Source organism: Dipodomys ordii, unplaced genomic scaffold, assembly GCF_000151885.1.
Source record: "Dipodomys ordii isolate 6190 unplaced genomic scaffold, Dord_2.0 Scaffold86, whole genome shotgun sequence".
NCBI lineage: Eukaryota > Metazoa > Chordata > Mammalia > Rodentia > Heteromyidae > Dipodomys > Dipodomys ordii.
The window spans coordinates 3182721-3208203 of NW_012267302.1; the positions used below are offsets into that span (position 1 = coordinate 3182721).

Here is a 25483-nt window from a genome sequence, read left to right on the forward strand (position 1 = left end):
CCCCCCCCAAAAAAAAAAAAGCCAGGTGCCACTGACTCATACCTGTAATTCTAGCTAGTCAGGCGGCTAAGATCTGAGGATTGCAATTCAATGCCAGCCCACGCAGGAAAGTCCGTGAGACTCTTATCTCCAATTAACCACCAGAAAACTGGAAGTCGCTCTTTGGCTCAAGTGGTAGAGCGCTAGCCTTGCGCTGAAGAGCTCAGGGACAGTGCCCAAGCCCAGAATTCATACCCCATAACCAAAAAAGAAGAAGAAAGCTCAAACATAAGTTCTCCATAGCTAAAACCCTATAAAATATAAATTTATATCTTGTCAGTTTACTACATTACCATAAAGATTATTTTAGGCTAAGAAGGTGGCTCAGTGGTAGAGTGCTTGCCTTGCATGCATGAGGCCTTGGGTTCGATTCCTCAGTCCCACATAAACAGAAAAAACTGGAAGTGGCGCTGTGGCTCAAGTGGTAGAGTGCTAGCCTTGAGCTGAAGAGCTGAGGGACAGTGTACAGGCCCCAGAGCTCAGGCCCCATGACTGACAAAGAAAAAAAGATTATTTTAGTTATATAGCTTTTCACAGATACTTAGAAATATAACATGTTTTATAACAAATGATCTATGGTACCAATATAATATTTGTTTAAATGGTTCGGTAGACCTGACTACTTCATATTGCTACTTCCTCCTTGAGCTTCTTGCTTTGAATACTCCTAGTTTACATTCAATCTTAGCAACAAACTATGTTTTCTATTTTCAGAATTGTTTCTTTTTGCCATAAATCTGCCATCATTGATTAAAGCACATAAGCAAAGTAGTGATTACAATCACATACCATATTACCTCCTGACATAACAGAACTGCTCTGTCAAAGATGTTGACAGTGATGTGTTAGATTGGGTAAAGAATATAGTATCTTGAAGTTTCCCTTTATGGATTCCCAAAACCATTCCAAGCATGACAGAATATATATGAGCCATGACTAGAATTGCCTCAGGAAAGCATTGTTAATAAACTATAGAACACTATCTTGAGAAAATTCAGTGATTTTTATAATGCCCCGAAAGTTTAGTTCATTAGATAGCAGTAAGAAAGCATAGATTTGGAACTTAGTGTTCTTAAAAAATAAAACAAAAACAAACCACTTCACAGTTTTCTATCTATGAAGTGTGTAAATACTCTGAAATCTAATGTGAAAAACTAGATAAAAATCTCTATTTTATCTCTACCAGCTTTATATTGCCTATAAATTGGGAACAAAACTGGGGAAAGAGGGTGGGGAAGGTGGCTCAGTGGTAGAACGCTTGCCTTGCATGCCTGAGGCCCTGGGTTCTATTCCTCAGCACCACATAATCAAAAAAAAAAAAAAGCCGGAACTGGTGCTGTGGCTCAAGTGGTAGAGCTCTAGTCTTGAGCTGAAGAGCTGAGGGACAGCGCCCAGACCCAGAGTTCAAGCCTCAGGACCGGACCCAAAAACAAACAAACAAACAAACAAAAAAAGCTGAGGAAAGAGAAATGATTAAAAGAAAGGAAAGGTGAGCACTTTTTGTCTTCTCACTAGCACTGCTGCCCTACCTCATTCTCTATTATAAATCCCAAATCAGTTCCCAAAGCCAGTGAGCACTACCACTAGTGATCTTTCTGCTGATGAACGAGTACAGATGCCTCTGAAAATAAGTGTTTATTCATCAGAAAATCGTCACAGAGACATTGTTTTTGATTCTTAGCTTCTCTGCAACCTTTAGATAATCTTTCATTCTTTTTTTAAATGAATCTTTAATATTTCAAATGAATTTGGCAATTTTCAATGAGAAGCAGATGTTTAGAAGGGTCCTGGAGAAAGAGATAAAAACTAGATCTGAGCAGAGAAAAAAGCAGAAGAGAAGATACACATATATATACACAAATATATATATATGACGTTAAATTGCATAGTGCTTGATTTAAATGACAGACCTGCTAAGAATTTTAAATGACAGTTCTTGGGGTAAAAAGTTTCACAGCCTCCCATTATTCTAGAAAATCAGTTCAGACTGCAGTATGTGTTTAAATCTACCTTGAGTGGAACCAATTAAAGGTTACTTAATTTAGGACTTAAATAAAAATAAGATACTTACAAGCATTTTTCATTATGAAGCCATTTAAAATCTATTGGAAATTAATTTAAATTAAGTAAAATGAAGAAGATAACCTCAACTCTAAATATAAGATGATATCCATAGTTGCATTGTCTGCAACAGAGTATATGCCAAAATGATAAAGAGAAATCATACCTTCTCTGTTGAATCATTTATTCAGCAGTACTCCAGTTTTTAGCTTAGATATACAATACTTCTGTCTGGGGCTGGGAATGTAGCTTAGTGGTAGAGTACTTGCCTAGCATGCATGAAGCCCTGGTTTTGATTCCTCAGCACCACATAAACAGAAAAGGCCGGAAGTAGTGCTGTGGTTTAAGTGGTAGAGTGCTAGCCTTGAGCAAAAGAAGCTCAGGGACAGCATCCAGGTCCTGAGGTCAAGCCCCAGTACTGGCCAACAACAACAACAAAAATTTCTGTCTTGCTTCTCTAACAGCCTCTGGCTCAGTTCAATCCTAGGCTTGTAGTTTTTCTGTGACCAGGGAAGATTTTTATCATCTTCTTATTGAATTTAGAATTGAAAATTCTGAAAATTTCTCTAAAAGAGTAAAGTATAAAATTATGTTATATAATACTGCATTCATTATCCACATGTGGCCATTTAAATTAAGGTTAACTAAAATTAAATAAAGTTGGGGCTTGGAAAGTGGCTCAGTGGTAGAGTGCTTGCCTCACATGCATGAGGCCCTGGGTTCGATTCCTCAGCATACCACATAAGCAAAAAAGTCCAGAAGTGGCACTGTGGCTCAAGTGGTAGAGCACTAGCCTTGAGCTGAAAAGTTTAGGGACAGCACCCAGGCTCAGAGTTCAGGCCTCATGACCAACCCAAAAAAATAAATAAAGTTGGAAAATTAAAGCCAAGTGTTGTAAAGTCTGTAGTTCTAGCTACTCTAGAAGCTGAGGCAGAAAGCTCCATAGAGGTACTTGATAGAGGCCACACTCAACTGTTAAAATGTAATCCTTCATATGGCCTGTCCATCTTCCAAATGCTCTGTAGTATGTATAGCTCATGACTACTTTATTGGACAGTGGGAGTGTCAAGCATGTTATCATCTCAGAAAGTTCCATTAAACTCCACTAACAGAAAGTCCGCAGAGCATATTCAAGAGGTATAGTTTCTCCAAATAATTCTCTAAGGTGATTGTAAGATTCCTATGATTGTATTCACATACAGAGACTGAAATGAACAGTTACTCAGTTTCTGAAAATAAAAACTAATGTACTGCTGCTAAGAAAGTGGACTAATGCTTTCATAGGTGCCTGGTATCTCCTGGCACCTATGAAAACAAGGACAGTTTAAAGACAAATTAAGAGGACTGAAGCTATGGGTTCAGTTCCTCAGTGCCACATACACAGAAAAAGCGAAAAGTAACACTCACGTGGTAGAGCGCTAGCCTTGAGCACAGAGAGGCTCAGAGACAGCACAGTCCCTGAGTTCAAGCCCCAAGGCTGGCAAAAAAAAAGGATTAAGAAACAATGAGATTGATCTTATCATTCTCCTCATTTATCATTTATTATATATATTTACTGAGAACTTACTGTGTGCTTCACACACTCAGATAGACCTTGACAACCAGAAAGAATTGACCAGTGTTATGAAGGAAATAGAGATATAATGGCCATGGAATGATTCTCTGCAAAAGTAAAACCTGAAAAATGAGTATCTAGCAATGACAGAAAAAACTGAACAATCAAATGGAAACAAATTACAAAGAAAGGGAACAAGAGCACAAAGGCTTCTAAAGAAGAAAGAGCATAATGTACTATTAGCTCTGGGAACTGAAAAGGCCAATGTGGTCATATTGGAGTGGGTGGGGAGAGGCACCATGGGAATCAGACTAGTGATGGAAACAGGACATAGCACCATAACTGTTACAGAAGTTTCTGTTTACAGAACAAAAAGAAAATAATAATGTGAAGCAATGTGTAGAAACACCACAACTGGAATTCTGTAGAAGTGGATTTATTGGGACAGGATTGCTTAACAATTTGCTATCACCAGCTAGTTAAAAATGGAATGAGGAAGCCAGTGCCAGTAGCTCAAGCCTCTAATCCTAGCTACTTAGAAGGCTGAGATCTGTGGATCAGGGTTCAAAGCTATCCCCAGCAGGAAAGTCTTTGTGTCCCTTCAATTATCCACCAAGAAGCCAGAAATAGAACTGTGGCTTAAGAGTCTTAGGGACCATGCACAGGCAGGCCCTGATTTCAGGTCTCAGGACTGATACCAAAAAAAAAAAAAAAAAAAGGCAGGGGTTGGGGGTAGGGGAAAAGGAATGAAGAAAAAAAGTAAAATAAATGAAGATTGTTATATTTATTCTTTAGGTTAGAAGACAATTCTAAATTTAAAGTGTGTGAATCACCAGTAACAATGAAAACAAAATTTTACAGTATAAAATTCTTCCCAGTTTATAAAACCTCTTCCAACATTTCCAACATATAGTTAACATATTTAAGCCTTGAGACAGATAGGAAATGTGTTGTCACAGTCAGCTGATGAAAATGAGGCTGTCCTTGTTCAAGGCCACATAGCTAACCAGATCTAGAGTTTCACTCTCCTTTAAGCCTGGTGTCCTTTACTGTAGACTGCTCTGCTTCCTTGATCATGATCTAACATTGTAGAAGAAGAGATTAGACCTCAAAATGACCTTGAAAAATGAGGAATATTTTGACATGAAAAAATTGAAATGTATTGGTATATGCAAGGCAATAATTAGGAAAAAATAGCCAATTTAAATGGAAGATCAGAAATGGCTTGTAAAAATGATTTAGGAGAAGATTCTAAAATTGTGTCAATAACAGTAAAAAGCACATTGGCAGAAATGATAGAAGCATATGGGTAGTATGCAACACTGGTTAAGAGTACTGTGATCCCTGGAGAAAAGACTGAGATGCTAATCCTGGCTCTTCTACTTGTATTTATGGCTTTAAACAAAGTACTTAATCTCTGTAACTTAATTTCTTCACATGTAAAATAAGTTAAGCAATAGTACCTACTACCTTTAGGTAATGAATACTTTAGAGTTACAAGCATAGTTCTTAATTCTTTTTGTCTATAAAATAAGGATAATTGGCCTGGTGCTGGTAGCTCTTGCCTATAATCCTAGCTGCTCAAGTGGCTGAGATCTTAGGGTCAAAGTTTAAAGTTAGCCTGGACAGGAAAGTCCATGTGACTCATCTCAGTGTGGCTCAAGTGGTAGAGCGCTGGCCTTGAGCCCCAGGACTGGCAAAAAAAAAAAAAAAAAGATAACTATATTTCTCTAAGTACTACTGCATAGAGAACCTGAGATTTAATGACCACTTTAGAGTTCCATAATAGCTCAGGCTCAATCAGGTGAAGATCTTCTCCCTCTGCACTTTTCACTTTGCTTGTGTGATATTCTAATTGAATTCTCATTAGTCAAAACTCTTGAGCTCTTTCTAGAGATTATGGGACAACAGAAGGAATGGACAATCATAGGATTTTAAAAATAAGCCAAGCAGAAAATACAGCATTGTACTCTTTCACTTAATCTACTTTCATTCTTGCAACAACTATTTTTAATTTTTTTTTAAATCTTACTATATGTAGCCCATGCTGGTCTCAAATTTGGAAGCCTTCTATTTTAGTCTTTCAAGTGCTGAGATTACAAGCATGTACTACCAGAGCATGGCTGTAAGTTTTTATTTCAAAATTATGTTAGTCTTAGAAAAAAATATGAAAATAGTACAGAAATTTCCATATACCTTTTATATACCTTCACCTAATGTTAATGTCTTATATAACCAGATTATAATGAATTAACATTCGTACATTGCCAAAAACTAATTACCTAAGTTTATTTCTTTTTTTTCCCCACCTTCTGCCAATACTGGAGCTTGAACTCAGGGCCTGATTCTGGCCCTGAGCTTCTTTGCTTAAGGCTAATGTCTACCACTTGAGCCACAGCTCTACTAATGGTTTCCCCCCGATTTCAGTGGTTAGTTGGGTATGAGTCTCATGTTTTTTTCCTGCTTCATCTGCTTCAGACCATGATCCTCAGATCTTAGCCTCCTGAGTAGCTAGGATTCCAGATGTGAGCTATCAGCACCCAGCTTCAGTTTTCCTCTTAATTTGGATTTTTTTTTTCCAAAATAGAGTCCAGTTTCTACACTACTTACTTTTTCTTTTTGTAGCACTGGGGTTTGAATTCAGGGGCTTGCACTTGCTATTTGAGACTGTTTTGCTTTTGTTTCAACTAAAACCTCACATTTATGCCCATGCCACGATTCTTCTTTTTGAGTTTTCCATGTAGCTAAAATGTTTGGTATATGCCACCACACTCATCTCTTTTATTGGTAAGATGGAGTCTCTTTAACTTCTTTGTGTGTATGCTCTGGTCCAGGAGCTTAAATGCTGGTTCCTTGTCACTGTCCCTGAGTTTTTGTGATCAAGGCTAGTACTCTACCTCTTGAGCCACACCTCCACTTCTAGGGTTTTGGTGGTTAATTAGAGATGATTCTCATGGATTTTTCTGCCTAGCCTGCCTTCTAAGCAAACCTTCAGATCTTCAGCCTCCTGTGTATCTAGGATGACAGGTATGAGCTACTAGCACTAGCCTTCTGAACTTTTTTGCCCTGACTTGCCTTGAACCACAATCCTCCTGATTTCTACTTCCATGTAGCTAGAATTACTGGCTTCCACTATTAATATGGGTTCACATTGCATTTACTTATCTTGTGCCCTTAGTCTTTTTCAGTCCATGACATTTTCTCACTCTCAGGACCTTGACTCATTTTGTTTTTTCTCCTGTTACTACTGGAGCTTCTTTGGCTTTGTAACTAGTAATAATAGTTTTTGGGAACTGTATAAATACCCTACTTTGTTCACAATTTTTTTGTGTGCCAGTCCTGGGTCTTGAACTCAGGATCTGGGCACTGTTCCTGAGCTGCTTTGGCTCAAGGCTAGCATTCTATAACTTGAGCCACAGTGCCACTTCTCCCTTTTTCTGTTTCTGTGGTGCTGAGAAATCGAACCCAGGGCTTCATGCATGCTAAGCAAGCACTCTACCACTAAGCCACATTCCCAGCCCTGTTCACAAATTTTAACATCACATAATTGACCAATGATAAAGATGATGTCTGTCAGTTTTCTGTACTATACATTACTGTTTTTCTTTCTATAATAAATATCTTAAAGAAGATTGGAGCTAGAAATTGGACCATACGTATGCCAAGCCTGTGCTCTACCACAGAGCTATACAACATCTTTTATCAAATATATTCTTACTTTTATCAATTAAAATAGACCCTTAGAGAGTTTATTTACCTGCCCAAGGTCATACAAATAATAAATCTAGGGTCTATCATATTCTAAACTTCCTTGTAATTTCATCATCCTGGTAAGATGTGTAAGATTTATCTATGAGAGAAAAGAATCTAAGAAAAGGGAAAATATCTTAGAACTTAAAATATTTAGCTATGAGAAGAAAAAAAGTAAGCTTTTGGGAAAAGGTTTTAGGTTGTTTGTTTTTGGTCAGTCGTGGGACCTGAACTCTGGGCCTGGGCACTGTCCCTCAGTTCTTCAGCTCAAGACTAGCACCCTACCACTTGAGCCACACTGCCACTCAGCTTTTTCTGCTTATATGGTGCTGAGGAATCAAACCCAGGACTTCATACATACAAGATAAGCACTCTTAGCACTGAGCCACCTTCCCAGCTCTGTCACAACTTCTTAAATGTAGAAGCTTCTATATTTTTTGCAGTCATTTATGATAAGCCTTATGACTCCTGCTCTGTTGCTTATATATTTCTCTGGTACAGCTTTGTGAAACACAGTGATATAACAAGCTATCAACAACATTCAATCCATAGGAGTTTTACAGACGTAATTTATTTTTATTTTTTGTCAGTCATGGGACTTAACTCTGGGCCTGGGTGCTGTCCCTCAGCTCTTCAGCTCAAGGCAAGCGCTCTACCATTTGAGCCACAGCTCAACTTCCAATTTTCTGGTGGTTTATTGGAGATAAGAGTTCCAAGGACTTTCCTGCCTGGGCTGGCTTTGAACCACAATACCCATATCTCAGCCTCCTGAGTAGCTAAGATTATAGGTCTGAGCCACCAGTGCCCAGGCATGAGCTACCAGTGCCCTGTTCATACATAGATTTTTAAGTTACCTAAGATGGTTGAACTGTTTTATTTATGTGTTTATTTACTTATTGATTTATTTACTTATTTGTTTTATTTCTGAGACATAGTCTTGCTAGGGAATCCAGGCTGGGTTCAAACTGTGATCCTTCTGTCATATCCTCCCCAGTGCTAAGAATACAAGTTTGTGCCTCCATGCCAGGCTTTAACTCAAGAATTAAATTGGAGTATTTGTGGTATAAAGCCTGTGTGCTATGAAAAATAGTACCAGGGGGCTGGGAAGGTGGCTCAGTGGTAGAGCGCTTGCCTTGCATGCATGAGGCCCTGGGTTCGATTCCTCAGCACCACATAAGCAGAAAAAGCCGGAAGTGGCACTATGGCTCAAGTGGTAGAGCGCTAGCCTTGAGCTGAAGAGCCAAGGGACAGCACCCAGGCCCAGAGTTCAGGCCCCCACAACCGGCAAAAAAAAAAAAAAAAAAGAAAAATGGTACCAGGGGTTTGAGAGTTAATTTGTAATTTTGGTGTTATTGTTGTGGGGCTTGAACTCAGGGCATGGGCACTGTCCTTTTGCTCAAGGCTAGTGCTTTACCACTTTGAGTCACAGAAGCACTTCTGGTTTTCTGGTGGTTAATTGGAAATAAGAATCTCACAGACTTTCCTGCATAGGCTGGCTTTGAACCACGATGCTTAGATCTCAACCTCCTAAGTAGCTGGGATTACAGGTGTAAGCCATCTGTACCCAGTTTTAATTTGTAATTTTCTAACTTAATCTTTATTAAAAAAAATTAAGTCTTTACACAAGACTTAATTTCTTGCTCTCATTCAGTCCTGTGAAAAATCTGTCAAATTGTACTATTCCTAAACTCAGCCTAATTATATTCTGTAAATCTCTAAAATAATGAACTATTCCTTCTTTAAATTAAATAATTAAAATCTCTTTTTTCCAGACATGTTGGTACATGCCTATAATTCTAGCCCTGAGTAAGGAATACAACTATCCTAAGGCCTAATCATATAGGCAGGAGAAACATGAGTTCAAGGTCAGCGTGGGATACATGATGAGATCCTATTTAAGCAAACAAACCTCTCTTTAACTGGAAATTTGTAAACTGACCAGATATTTGCTAAGGTTAAGGAATTATTCCTATTTTTTATTTATGTAATTAATTTTTTAATTTATCATAATTTTGTGGTTATGTTTAAGTCACTACCTTGCAGAAATAGGTCCCATCTGAAGCAATATTTTTGGAAGTGGCACTGTGGCTCAAGTGATGAGTCCTAGCCTTGAGCTGAAGAGCTGAGGTACAGTGCCCAGGCCCAGAGTTCAAGCCCCACAACTGACCAAATCAAAAAAAGGAATGAAGCAATATTGTTAACCCACTAATAAAGTTTTATGTTACTCTACTGGTTATAAAAACAAAAACATTTTCTTCCTTTCTTTTAATAGACTAAAGACATTAAGGAGATAGCCAGGAAGACACAAGTTCTTCCTAAGGTGAACTTGAAGAGACAGCGAATTGTGATCTTCACCCAAGGGAGTGGTGACACCATAATGGCTACAGGTATGTGTGGGAGCTGTGTGACAAATCCATATTACAAAGACAATCAATCAGGACAAAATTACATTAGGTTTTCCACAGTAATGTACCTTTTACAGTTATTTTAGTAAATATTCCTACTCTCTCAAAAATACTTCATTTTTTACTCAGGAGGCTGAGATCTGAGAATTGTGGTTCAAAGCCAGCCTGGGCAGGAAAGTCTATGAAAATCTTATCTCCAGTTAACCACCAGAAGTGGTGCTATGGCTTAAGTAGTAGAGTGCTAGCCTTGAGCAAAAGAAGCTCAGTGACAGTACCCAGGCCAGACTCTGAGTTCAAGCCCCAAGACTGGCAAAAAAAACAAAAAACATTTACTTCACTTTTGAATTTTCACAGATTTTATTAGTCCAGAAATGTCTTTCCTTAAATAAAGGAACACATCGTACTTTTAAATATTTGCACTAGCATAGATTCACTTAATCATAAACAAATAAGTATAGAAATGTTGTTTACTCAAGTTTTTCTTCAAAAAGAAAATCTCATTTCTATTTTTATTCAACCATTCATTTTATAGCATCCATAGAAATTAAACAGGAATTTCATCTAGTAAATAAACAGTTAGCTAAAATGATTGATTGTCAACATGAACCTACTAAGATGATTTAATATAATTAAATTACCTATCTAAACTCTTTAGATTAAAATCATTTAATGATTTTTGTAAACAGTAACAGTTATAACCTTTGTGCTTGTTCAATTTGTTTATGTTTTGTCCAACTTTCTTACTATGGAATTTAATAGGTATCAAAAGTAAGATTCAGAGATTTACTTCAAATTTTATTGAGTGAGGAAGTGGCGCTGTGGCTCAAGCAGTAGAGCGCTCACCTTGAGCTGAAGAGCCCAAGGACAGAGCCCAAGCCCAGAGTTCAACGAGAGCCCAGAGCCCACAACCGACAAAAAAAAAAAAAAAAATATTGAGTGAGTGGAGTTGGGGCATCTGTGAAATGAGACTAGTCCTGCTGGGCACAGGTGGCTCACAGCTGTGATCATAGCCACTCAAGAAACTGAGAGCTCAGGATCATGGTTCAAACCCATTTAGGGCAGGAAACTTCATGAGACTCTTACCTAGTTAACCACCAAAAAAACCCAGAAGTGGGGCATGGCTCAAAGTGGTAGAGCACTAGTCTTAAGCAAAAAAGAGCTCAGGAACAGCACGTAGGTTCTTGAGTTCAAGCCCTGTGACCAACCAAAAAAAAATATCAGACTAGTCCTGATAAAATTTTTGAAGCTGGACATTGTGCTGTTAAGTCTACTTGTGTATGTGTCTGAAATTTTTCATAGTTTCAACTTTCCAAAAACAAAAGTAGCCATGTGCTGGTGGCTTATGCCTGCAATCCTAGCCACTCAGGAGGCTGAGATCTTAGGATCTCGATTCAAAGCCAGCCAGGGCAAGAAATTCTATGAGGTTCTTATCTCCAATTAGCCACCGGAAAACCAGAACTGGAGCTATGGCTCAAAGTGGTAGAGCACTAGCAGTTGAGCAAAAGAGCTGATAGACAGCACCTAGGTTCAAGCTTCAGGACTGAAAAAAAGTAGCTAGTCACAAGAGACTCATACCTGTAATCCTATCTAGTCAAGAGGCTAAGGCCAGCAAGAGCAGAAAAGTTTGAAAGACTCTTATCTCCAAAGTAACAAGAAGCCAGGCTGGAAGTGTGGCTCAGGTTGGCTCAAGTGGTAGAGTGACAGCTGAACTAACCATAGGACCTGAGTTCAAATCCCCAAAGAAGAAAATGGCTCAAGTGATAGAGTGACAGCTGAACTAACCCTAGGACCTGAGTTTAAACCTCCAAAGAAGAAAAAAAAAATCAGCGGAGTGAATGAAGTGATATACCCCTGTAGTCCCAGCTAATTAGGAGATGGAGACAGACAGATCACTGTCTGTAACAAGCTGGACTAAAAGCACAAGTACATATTTGAAAAATTAACTAATTAAAAAAAACTTGGAAGTGTGACTCACATGATTAAGTTCTTTTCTAGCAAGCACAAGACCCTGAGTTCAGACCCACACACATTTTTTTCAAATAAGATTCAGAGTGACTTTCTTAAGATAGATTGCCTTGAATTCTAGGAGGAATTTAACAAAAAGAAGGCAGTCCAGTCCAAGAGGATCATTTAAGCAAATGTACCAAGTACTAGATAACTCCTGTGTCAGGGAAAGGGATATTGTTAATTTCTTTGAAAGAGACGTAATAAAACTGGAAAGGATATCTCTGCATTGATGCAAACTAAATTGCTATCTCCCTATAATGTGTAGTCAATTCCTATCTTAGCAGTTGACAGTTTAAAAAAGTGAAAAACATGCAGACTTCTCAAATAGAAAATAAAATCCTACCTTCAGATTCATAAAATGCTATTTAGCTGCTCTTTGTGGAGATGTTCATTTTAAGGCTTTCTATATTCCAGAAACATGTCACATGAGTATCTTCCTCTTTGTGAATTTGTACAATTTTCCCAAAGTTGAAAATTAACTTCTTTATCTTGTGATTGGAATTTTAAAAATTTATTTTGTATTAAATCTACTAAACCATTCTTGAGAAAGCTTACAAATGGGACTGTATTTGAGGAAAGGCCCTGGCTAATCTTTGCTACCATATGAAAATGAACTCAAATTAGAAGATGCACTATATCTGCAATGCATGATAAATACAAGATGGATAGAGAATCTGTTCAGTGGTGTCAGCTACAAAAGCAAACATGATAAATGTTAATGCAATTTTGAGCCCTGGGATAAGCTATTCAGTGCACAAGCATAGCTGAATCTCTTTGCTATGTTGTTATTCATGGCAGCCAAATAAATGTCAATAATAAAAGAGAATTAAAGATTTTCATTTCCCAGAGGCAGTCCTCTAATACGGCTTGATCTTTCATTTCATTTGTAATTCGTTCTCATGTCAGGATGCAATCATTCGCCAGGCTCTGGGTGTCATGTTAAGTCATTTAATAATGATTAAGAACATAAAAATGCTTGGCCTGTGGGGCAATTCACAGAAGAGATGCCAATTTGTTATTGTTTTCCCTCCTTTCCTCTTGAATATGGATCCAGTTTTTCCCACCTCTAAGCATTAAAGCACTAATGGAAGATAGGAGGGAAAGTGTCCCTTAATTTACTATAACTGACATTCCAGAATGGCACAAGGCAGTGCTAACATACTTATTAAAACACTAATTAGGAGTTATTGTGCCTGAAACCTCACACTGCAGAGTATTTTTAAATGATCACACTGTGAAGTTTGTAGAATGTAGCAATAATGTTAACAAAATCAATTTTGTTGGTATTTTATTCTGGCAACCTATCTCCTTTTGAGATATGATATCTCTAAACCAGTTTCCTTTGGAAATTTAATTCTTCAGATTCTTATTTAAGTTGCCAGGAAGTCTAAAGTCTTTCCCAGATTTATTGGTCCTCTCTTTCAGATTGTTTTCCATTCAGTTCAAAGAGTCTGTCATATATCAGTCATTGTTTCAGTGCTTACAGACTAATTGAGTTCACAAGACATTTTTTGAGGGAGGATTGGACATTGAAGAGTATTAACAGTAGCACAGTGGGTAATTCCACTTCTACTTTTATGCCCATCGGAACTGAACACACGAACTTAAATATGTGTGTTTCCATGTTTCATAGTAGCATTCATAGTAGACAAAAGGTTCAAAACAGGGTTTCCTCAAAATGTTCTAATATTGTACGATTCCACTTATATGAGATATTTTGAAAACTTACAGATACAGAAGTAGAATAGAGGGGAGCCATAAACTGGGATGGGGAGGATTAAGAAGTTATTGTTTGGGGTTGGGAATGTGGCTTAGTGGTAGAGTGTTTGCCTAGCATGCATAAAGCCCTGGGTTCAGTTCCTCAGTACCACATAAACAGAAAAAGCCAGAAGCACTGTGGCTCAAGTGGTAGAGTGCTAGGCTTGAGCAAAAGAAGCTCAGGAACAGTGCCCAGGCCCTGAGTTCGAGCCCCAATACTGGGAAGAAGAAGGAGAAGGAAGAGAAGAAAGAAGAAGATAGTGTTCGATGATTACAGTATTTCAGTTTGGAAAGATGAAAAAAGTTTAGAGCTGGACTATAGTTGATGGTTGAATAGTGCATTTGTGTTCCATGACATAGAATGATTTACTTGAGGCTGTTTAAATGGTCATTTTGGAGCTGGAGGCAAGGCTCAAATGTTGGAGTACCTGCCTAGCTTATGAGAGGCCCTGAGTTCTAACTCAGAACCAGCCAAAAAGAAAAGGGTAGATTTATATTAGGCCCATTTTACCACACTTTAAAAAATAAACCTATTGAAAAAGCAAAGAAAAATAAGAGGTATGAACAGTGCAAAAACGAAAAGATACTATTTCTTTTGATCACTTTAATACATGTTGAACAATCCTGTTTAGTGCCAGGGAAGCCAAGTCTAGGAACTCATTTAAGTATCTATGAACTTTACAACAACTAATGTTCTTTACCTAGTGTGCAGAAACTACTAATATATTAACACCATCGTGTTATAGTGAAATTGTATTGACTTATTCTGTGACTTCTTTTATTGTAAACTATTGAAAATAAGTTCCAAAGTGGTCTTAATGAAATAGGCCCACTGAAGAACATGTTCTAGACTTCCTTTTTAAAATATTTTTATAATCTTTTTTAGGCTATTAGAATTGCAGTTGTGCGTAAAAGTGGAAAATATATTAGGTCAGTTGTTTTAACTGGAAGCCTTATACTGTCATATCAAACTGAATTTTTGGCAAATCCATCCCTGCCTTCTTAAGAGCAGTTTCCCCTCAATGTGCCAATCACTGTAAGAATTGTGATCAGTCCTCCAGGAGATATGTGAGAATTTAGAATTTAGAGGAAGGAAAATATAGCATTGTATAATGAAAATACAGCATTGAAGTTCCCCTGGTGATACAACATTGCTATCTGTCCTTACCTCTCACTGTGAGAATCGTTGGATTAAGTGATTTGATGATGTTACCATGCCATATGATTCTGTGGAATGATGGCAACAGAATAACTAAATAACTAAACATTTACTTTTTCAATTTGTCAGGACTTTTTTGTTGGTGGTGGTGGTGAATGCTCCCCCTGGGCTCTTTTGATCAAGGCTGGCACTATACCACTTTGAGCCACAGCTCCACTTCTGGTTTTTTGAGTGGTTAATTGGAGATAAGATTCTCACAGGGCTGAGCACTGGTGGCTCACACTTGTAATCCTAGCTACTCAGGAGGCTGAGACCTGAGGATCTGGGTTCAAAGCCAGCCCAGACAGGAAAATCAGTGAGATTCTTTTTTTTTTTTTTTTTGGTTCCAGTCGTGGGGCCTGAACTCTGGTCCTAGGTGCTGTCCCTCAGCTCTTCAGCTCAAGGCTAGCGCTCTACCACTTGAGCCACAGCGCCACTTCCAGCTTTTTGCTTTTTGCTTATGTGGTGTTGAGTAATCGAACCCAGGGCCTTGAGCATGCAAGGCAAGTGCTCTACCACTGAGCCACCTTCCCAGCCCTAGTGAGATTCTTATCAACAATAAACCATCAGAAAACCTGTGGCACAGAAAACCTGTGGCACAGAAAACACTGTGGCACAGTGGTAGAGTGCTAGCCTTGAGCTGAAGAGCTGAGGGACAGCGCTCAGGCCCCATGACCGGCAAAAAAAAAAAAAAAAAAGATTCTCACAGGGAGTTTTCACTGAGCTGGCTTTGAACCATGATCATCAGATCTCAACCTTCTGAGTAGCTAGGATTGCAGATGTGAGCCATCTGTACCCAGCTTGCTTCCCTTTCTTGATTCATCAAAAAGCATCGAGACTCAATGACTCTTATAGGCAATCTATAGATTAAATCACCTCTCACCTTTGAGATGCTTATAACTTAAGATAATTATATCACTGTACTCTGTGTCATTTCATTATTAGTAAATGGTGGAATCCAAATTACTTATCTTCATGTTTCTGGTTCTTGTTGCTTTATCTGCTAGTTAAGTTTTCATGTTCTGTGAAAACACTCATGCTCTCCATTCCTCTGAAAGAAAAGGTCAGTGTGATTTGCAATTCTGGTAGGCATAGAGCACAGAAATTGTGCAATAGAAAATGCAGACTCTAAAGAAAAATAGTCACAACAATTGGAAGAATAATGATAGCTCACCATCCCAAGCCTAGTCCTACAAAATATTAACATAAATCATTTTGAAAATACTATCTTTACTGTAGCCAAAGCAGTTATAAATGATGATCTTGTTGGCATAGGTTGGCAGCAATAAGGATAGGACAAATTAAGTAGCATTCTCTTTTGGAATGTCTGGTAATGGCATTTATAGAAAAATGTTCTTACCAGGTGAGACGGTAAAGAAAACATGTAAATATCAACGACTGGTTACATTTTTTTTGAAATATTGTAACAACAAAAGACAGAGTCCTTTAAAATCCTCTAATTAGCCAAGAGGTCAAAAATAATTTGGAATACAATATGGAACTGTCGTATTTCTGACAAAAATAGTATATTTGGAACATCTATGGTTTAATGTCTCAATCCAGAACTATTTGGATAAAGAATTCTCAGCTCTGCCTTTTTATCAGATAGATCATGCTACATAAGGCAAAATGGGAGACACTCATAGTTAGATAGCATTGACTTTTAAGTCATGCTTATTGAGATCGATTATATAATTAAAATTCACAGCATTTTTTCCTAAAAAATATTTAACAACCACACAGAAACTTGAGAATACTTGATATACACATTTAAACATAGAACACCTAAGATCTTTTCTATTGAAGTAAATGTTCATACACATCCAGGTTTCAAGGGCTCACATTAATAATCCTTGCCACTTAGGAGACTGAGATCTGAGGATTGAGGTTCAAAGCCAGCTAGGCAGGCAAATCTGTGATACTCTTATTTTCCAATTAATTACCAGAAAAGCTGGATGTGGAACTGTGGCTCAAGTAGTAGAGAGCTTGCCTTGAGCCTAAAAGCTCAGTACCCACTGCCTAGGCCCTGAGTTCAAGCCCTAGAACCAGCACAATAATAATTATTATTGTTATCATTAACATCACCATAATTTGCATACTCAGTGGCTCAAGTGGTAGAGGGCTAGCCTTGAGCTGAAGAGCTGAGGGACAGTGCCCAGGCCCAGAGTTCAAGCCCCATGACTGACCCCCTCCAAAAAAATACAAAAGGAAAAAACAAGGATAGGTCACACCGTGATCCCACCTGGAGACAGATAAAAGGATCATGGTCCATGGCCAGACTAGCAAAACTGTTACTGAGACCCTGTCTCAAAAAACAAGCTGGGCTGGGTGATATATAAGTGTAACATAGAAGGTATAGTTCTCCTCCCTCCCTATTTCAATTCTCCTACTTGCAGTTCAAGGCCAGCCATAAAATAACTCAGTACAGTATCTGAAAAAAAAAAAATCAAGCAAAGAACCCAGGTTCCTTTTATTCATATATATTATTCAGAAACCCAGATCTGGGTATTGGAATCCTTTTTGCTCCATGAATATCATTGCTTCTAGACCCTCTCAATAAACTCAGTAGTATGAGTATAAAGAACAAGCTATGCATAAACCCAATTATATTTATTTCTATATCTGTTTATCTTTAAGCCATCATATACTTTATTCCAATTAAACAACACAAGGTTTATTCTAGCCTTTGCCCTTGCCTTGTTTACATTACTGAGGAAAGTTCAAGGCCATAACTTTTTCCCTTTACATTAAAATTTCTGGCTCTAGGGCTGGGAAGCTGGCTCAGTGGTAGAGTGCTTGCCTTGCATGCATGAGGCCCTGGGTTCGATTCCTCAGTACCACATAAACAAGAAGAAAAAAGCCGGAAGTGGCGCTGTGGCTCAAGTGGTAGAGCACTAACCTTGAGCTGAAGAGCTGAGGGACAGCGCCCAGGCCCAGAGCTCAGGCCCCACGACTGGACCCAAAAAAAAAAAAAAAAAATTTCTGGCTCTATTATCTAAAATGTATTTACTATTTGTTCCACCTTGAATTTGTTCTAAATTGTAAACTCATACCCATATGAAAAATATATTTAGGGTAGTATATGTTTACAGTTATTTTTTCCATAGCCATACAATATACAGTCAAAAACACTTTATCCAGAATAACTTAGTAATTCTTTTATTCCATCTACCTTAATGTGGTTATATTATTCATTTGTATGTGAAAGTACATCCATTAGTGTATGTATTCAGATTTTTTTTCTGATTGGATTTTTTCAACAAACAAAAATCACTCATCAAATAGTGATGTTGGCCAATGCATCAGGTCTAGTAATCATGACTGTAGTTATGATACAGAAGTTATATTTTTCAGACCCAGATTTCTAAAGGGTTATACTCTCATCAGCATATGGAATGGTTCCACATCTTTACCCACATTTTCTTCTATCATTTAAAAAATTTAGCCAGTTTGATGAGTATGTAATGTGATTGTACCTCAGGATTTTTATTGGAATTTTCTGATGTGTAATGTAGCAGAGCACCTTTTTGTCTAGATACCTTTTTTGTGATATTTGTTCTGAAATCTTATGCCTATATTGAGTTGATCTTATTGTTATAGTGTGCAATTAAATCTTTTGTGAGATAAATATATTGAAGAGATTTACCAGTCTGTGGCTTGCTTTTTCACTTTCTTCCTGGGTATCTTTTTTATTTTTCAAGACAGGATCTCCCTCTGTAGTCCAGGCTGGCCTTGAACTTTCCTCAGCTTCCCAAATGCTAGTATTACCAAGTTTTTAGTCACCATGCTTTCTCTGTGACCTTGTTGTTTTTGACAGAATTAGAATTTGAACTGAAGACCTTGTGCTCAGTTAGCATATTTGCTTAGCTGGTATTCTAGCTGTTAAGTCCATTTGTTCTCTGGTGCAGTTCAACTGCGAAGTTCCTTTTTTGATTTTTTGTTTGGAAAATCTACTGAGTAAAGTAAGATCCTGAAGTAACCTTCTGTTAATTATATCTGGACTTATCTATCCCTTTATGTCCAGTAGTGTTTGTTTTGTGAAATTAAATGAGCCAACAACTAATACATTTAAATATTCAATTGTCATATATTCCCTACATTATTAATATACAGTGAGCCTCTTTACCACTCTGTATCTTGCCTCAGTCTACCTGGTTAGAGGTGAGTATAGTTACTCATACTAGCTTCCAAGTTTTGTTTTCTTGCAATATCATTCTCCATCCTTTCACTTTCTATACATGTGGCTTTGCCAGTTGAGGTGTTCTTTTAAATGACAAATTAAGATAATTTATATTTAGGATTATTATTGAAAGATTTTTTTTAGGTAAATGCTTAATCATGTCTACTTATTTATATACCATATAAGTACATTAATGCTTCTCTTTTCTATGTTCGAGCCATGCTAGCCCTACCAGCTTTGCATTCTGTGCACCAGGCAGGTTCCTAGTCAGTTTAGAAGCTTCTCAAATCTGCATTCACAGGAGGCAAATGTCCAGTCTAAGAGTTGTCCCTTGTCCCTTGTCCAGAGTTGAGAAAATCAACAGAGCAGTGGATTATGCACTGGAGTGGGGAAACCCAAGGAATTCGACACGGACCTGGAGACCTAGTGCTTTCAGATCACCATCAGGACAAGGAGAAAGCTTGTGGTTGTAGTTTTAGGTTCTCTTCTTTGGATAGAACTAGGATTAGTGTTTCAAACTCCTTCCTGTTTCAGTATGCTATTTAATTCTTGTCTCCATATTTTTGATCCCTGATACTCTCTCTCTCTCTCTCTATATATATATATATATTTTTTTTTTTGGTCATGGGCCGGGGTGCTGTACCTAAGCTCTTCTGCTCTAGTATTACAGATGTGAGTCACTGGTGACCAGCTGATTCCTGATATTCTTCATGTCTTTGTCTCCTTGGAATGTTGTCTCTTCTTGGTTATCTTAATCTCCTCATTCAAGGGGTCACATGGAGGAAACTTCTAATTCATCGTATTAACCCTGGAACTCCCAGCCATTTTTTTAAATCCCCATGTTAAGTAGCATTAAAATTAGAAAAATGTTTCCATTTCCAGTAGATATACTTAGTTTGGGGGTGGTCAAGAAAGGATGCCAGTTGCCAGTGGATCATGCTTGTAATCCTACTGCTCAAGAGGCTGGGATCTGAAGATAATGGTTCAAAACCAGCCCTGGTAGAAAATTCCCTGAGACTATTACCTTCAATTAACCAGAATAAAGCCAGAAGTCAAGGTACCTCTCAAGTGGTATAACACCAGCCTTCAGTGAAAAAGCCAAATGAGAATGTGAGACCCTGAGTTCAAGGCCCAGTACTGGCATATCAAGAAGGAAAATACAATAAACAAAATAAGATAAAAAAGGAAAGGTACACTACCTAAAATTTGGAACAAAAAAAAATGTGTTCGCTACGGAGTCTATAGTGGCATATAGTCTATGTAATGGCATATAGTGCCATTACATTCAAAAGTTCAAACTTACTTTCTATTATATTTTTATTATCTGTAAGTGGTTGTACAAAGTGGTAACAGTCAACATGACAGTTTATAAGTATAATGCATATTGATCAGTATCATAGCTTTGATTATTCTCCCCCAACCCAACCCCTCAAAATGATCTTTGTTTTCTGGTCTTGAGGCTTGAACTCAGGGTCTGAGTGCTGTCCCTGAGCCTCTTTCCTGCCCCACATGGCTTTCCTGCCCCAACTGGCTTCAAACCATCATTCTCAGATCTCAGCCTCCTGAGTAGCTAGAATTACAGGTGTGAACCATTGGCACTCAGCTCAAAACAAATTTTATTTTTAAAAAATTTTAGCTGGTTGTATGTTCCTCCCCCATGATATAACCCCTGCTTTCAGTATATATGATGTTGGTATATGTGGAAGGGAAGGGAAAAAACAAATCGTTAAAACAGGGATACAGGAGGACCCATTGCAACAATGAGATGTACAAGTTGTTATGTTGAAAGACGAACTTTACAACTTTGGTGGGGGAGACGGCGGGGGGCGGGGGAGGATACAAAGAGATGGGAAGGGGAAACAAAGGAGGAGGCTACAATGCTTGATAAGAAATGCACTCATTATCTTGCCCATGTAATTGTAACCCCTCTATACAGTATTTTCACAATAAAAAAATAAATAAATTATTGGAAAAAAAATTTTAGCTGGTTACCTGTGGCTCACACCTGTAATCTTTGCTACTCAGGAGGCTGAGATCTGAGGATCACGGTTCAAAACCAGCCTGGACAGGAAAGTCCATGAGATTCTTATCTCCAATTAACCACCAGAAAACCAGAAGTGGCTCTGTGATTCAGGTGGTAGTGCACTTGCCTTGAGCTGAATTGCTTAAGGATAGCACCCAGGCCTAGAGTTCAAGCCCAACTGACCCCCCCAAAAAAATTACTTGGAATTTTCTATGGAATACTGTCCCTTCATTTTAGTAAAGGAATTACTTTAATTCATCTTACATACTGTGAATGTTACTGAAACTTCTGTATCTAGGTTCTAAGGAAGATTGGATGAGAAAGAGTGGATGGAAGCCAAAAGAACAATGGCTCATTTCCTGGAAGTTACATGGATTCTTCACCCGGTTCATATTACTGTCTGTCCTGTTCTTATATTTAAATATGCCCATGAGTTGTGGAATATAAACAGTGACAGTTGGTTTACCATTTTATTTCAACTATAATTTAGAAATTGGTATGAGTACTTTAAAGGATCAATATTGCTATGATCAAATAAGTAGTATTTTTGCAGTTGGCTAATCTGGGATCTGTTAAAGGATTTAAGCCTTGAACCTTTTAGTAAATCCATAAATACTAAAGCATTTTAGGGCCTTAACTTTAGCAGCTTAGAGAATTGGCACATGAAGAAATCAAAATACCTTTTTTTTAATGGCCTCAGGTTTGTAGATTTCTCTTGACATTACTCTGTATACTCAATTTTTTTATAAGGTATGTTTTAAGTACATAGAACTATTTAGGTGAAAAAGGAAAATCATTTTCTTTAACTAGACTATTGGCTGCAGTATACCTTTAAAAGCCTACTTTTGGTATTTGAGCATATGAAGTATATCATAATGGGAATGACAGTAAGATCTCAGCTCAGCATGCCAGTTGTGTTAGCTTATCTATAAAGCAGAAAGGTATTTGTCACCATGGCAGTCCTGACATTTAATCTGGATCTGTTTGCAACTCACCCTTCCATTTACTACTTTGTATTTGGTAGTTTCAATTCAGCTTCAAAATATAGCCAACTTTTTCCTTCTAGTTATTTTATATTTTGCCTTTACTTTTTTTTTTTTTTTTGGTCAGCCACAGGGCTTGAACTCTGGGCCTGGTTCACAAACCAATGCTATGAGAAATGAAATTATATCAAGTTTTCTTGATATACTGAGATAATGTCAGATTTGCTGTATCTAGAACATCTTATCTCAATACCTGCCTCACTAGGGTTCTGAGGCTGCTGACCTATCCTTCCCTTACTTTCCTATTTAGTTGAACTACCATGTCCCCTTCCTGAACTACTTATCTAATTCCAGTGCATACAACAGCCTCCCCAAGTGTACATTGAACACTGATTAGATATTATGTGACCTTAAAGTAGTAGATGAAAAATGGAAAAAGGTTTTTCCTAGGATATAATCAGTGTCATTCAGAGAGATCTATTAAATAAAAAGATCTATATTGGTCTTCTAAAAAGAAAAGTTATGCCGGGCATTGGTGGCTCACACCTGTAATCCTAGCTAGTAAGGAGGCTGAGATCTGAGGTTGGCCATTCAAAGCCAGTCTGGGCAGGAAAATCCATGAGACTCTTATCTCTAATTAACCCAGGCCCAGAGTTCAAGCCCCACGACAGACAAATAAATAAATAAGAAGAAGAAAAGTTACAAAAGCTGACAAGCACTGAAATGCCTAATGAATACTTTGGGGTTGGAGCAGTCTAGTTGTAATCCAACAATGGTGGGTTTTTTAATTTTTTTTTTGAGTTGTTGATACTGTTTTGGTCTCTTGCAGTACTGGGATTTGAACTCAGAACCTAGTGCTTGCTAGGCAGGGGCTCTACCACTGAACCACAGCACCAATCCTAGAGCAGTATAATTTTGAAGGTAAGTAGTAGAATTTTAGGGGTGATAATCAGAGTTCAGTATAAGGAACATAAACTTGCCCCATTTCCTAGGACTGATTAGTCAAAGACAATTTACAGCAGCACTGTAGTCACAGGCACCACAGCTTTTTATGTGGATGAGTTATTTAACACCATACTCTTCATTTAACCTGCCCTCATGGAGACTAGCTTATCACTGATACCCAAATCCCTTAAGTGTAGTCTTAGCTGTGAGGACCTGGGTAAGATATAAGCAGGCACTCGCAGGCATGGATGATTTGAACTGCCCGCAGTTTAATTATTTGAATATCTTCAGAAGGCAACTAGTTGCAAATTCAAGACAATACATAGAAAGGATTATATGGATTTTCTCCCAAAACATGCCATAAAATAATGCTAGTATGAGCTTACACACTAATGATGATAGAAGCAATGTATTTTTTAAATAACCCGTAAGTTGGGATATAATCATAGTTTGATGCAAATAAGAACTAAAAATGATCTTATTTGTTATCTGTACATCTTAGAAATATGAAAGAATATTGATTCCTTATTTGGAGAAATTTTGGTCTATATATACATATATATGTGCACACGATTTTTGTCAACTCTCAAAATGTAAATATAAACAATGCCACATGCGGTGACTGACACCTATAACTCAAAAGGCAGAGATAAGAGATTCCCCATACTAAGGCCAGCCTGGGAAGAGGCTAGCAAGGTCCTATTGTAAGTCCAAGTTTGGCATAGTGGCACATTCCTATACTGCCACATGCTACCTCAGCTACTCAAGTAGGAGGCTTGACACTGGAAGCTGAAGTTTAAAGTGAGTAAGTTAATTGATGTAATATTAACAAAACTCTGTAGTTTTGTTATTCAGATGTTTCCCGTTATCTCACTAATGTTCTTTCTGTGGTCTAAGATAGAATCCAGGATCCTACAGTGCACCTACTAAGTAGTCACGTTCTCTTATTCTCATGAAGTCTGGGGTTTCAGTCTTTGTCTTTTCATAATTTTGACATTCTTGAAGAGTTCTCCCCAGCCATTTTGTAGAATGTCTCTCAGTTTGTGTTTGACTAATTTTTCCCCATGATTAAGTTCCAAGTTATGCGTTTTTTGGCAAGGAGATGACAGAAATAATATTCTGTTCCCAGTGTATCAGATCCAGAGACATATGATATCAATTAGCCTCATTAGTGGTGATGTTAACTTTGATTCACTTCACTTGGTAAAAGTGGTCCCTGCCAGGTTTCTACTTTGTGAAGTTAGTATTTTTGCCTTTTGAATGAATAAATGTCTCATGAGGAAATACTTTTTGCAAGTATGTGTGTTGCATATATCCATTAATTAATCTTGCATGTAGTAATTATTACTGCGTTGTTCACCAAATAATGACTTTTTACTATTCTTTATACATTTATCAATTAGAAGAGCTTTTTTTTCTGTTTTTTTTTTTTGTTGTTGTTGTTGTTGGCTGGTTGGTTTTTCTTGGTGCAAGGGATTGAATGTAGGAGCTTTCACATGATAAATAAATATGAGCTACACCACTCCTCAGGAACCATTCTCAAAACTGTACTAACAGAAATGTTACTTCCCTTTCATCCCATTTCCCCTCCCATTTTTCTGCTCTTCCCATCCTGTTCCTACCCAGCTTTTGTAGGTAATCTATCTCAGTTTCTGTTTGACTTTCTTGTATTTTTTTTCCTAACACTGTCATTGAGATATATTCGCAAAGAATTTACCCATATAAATTGTGCAGTTCATTGTTTTTATTTTATTTTTGTCTTATTGTATTATTCAGTTCTCTACTTAGTGTATACTTCATTGTATTTATGGCTTTCAACAATCACCACAATTAATTTCAGAACATTATCATCCCAAAAAGAAACTGTCCAGTTAGTTTCTGGATTTTTTCTCTCTGCATTTTCCTGTTCTGAAAAATCTCATAAAAATGGAATCTTACAATATGTGGTTTTGTGTGTTGGGTTTTTTTTTTAATAAGTTTTTTATTGTGAAAATACTGCACAGAGGGATTACAGTTACATGAGCAAGGTAATGAGTACATTTCTTTTTTTTTTTTTTTTTTTGGTCCAGTCGTAGGGCCTAAACTCTGGGCCTGGGTGCTGTCCTTCAGCTCTTCAGCTCAAGGCTAGTGTTCTACCACTTGAGCCACACCACTTCCGGCTATTTTCTTTTTGCTTATGTGGTGCTGAGGAATCGAACCCAGGGCCTCAGGCATGCAAGGCAAGCGCTCTACCACTGATCAACCTTCCTAGCCCTATGAGTACATTTCTTATCAAGTATTGTTGTCTCCTCCTTTGTTTTTCCCCTACCATCCCTCCCTCCCACTTCCACAACTACACTCTCCCTAACCCCACTTAAATAAAAATATGGAACGCTTCACAAATTTGCATATGTCATCTTTGCACAGAGGCCATGCTAATCTTCTCTGTATCATTCCAATTTTAGTATATGTGCTGCCGAAGCAAGCACTGTGTTGGGTTTTTGTTTTGTTTTTTTTTTTGTCGGTCGTGGGGCTTGAACTCTGGGCCTGGGCGCTGTCCCTCAGCTCTTCAGCTCAAGGCGAGCGCTCTACCACTTGAG

General features: G+C 37.8%; 1 pseudogene; it reads left to right on the top strand.

Annotated features, from left to right (window-relative positions):
• The window catches only part of LOC105992644, a 169504-nt pseudogene that overhangs the window by 80078 nt on the left and 63943 nt on the right, over positions 1-25483 (top strand).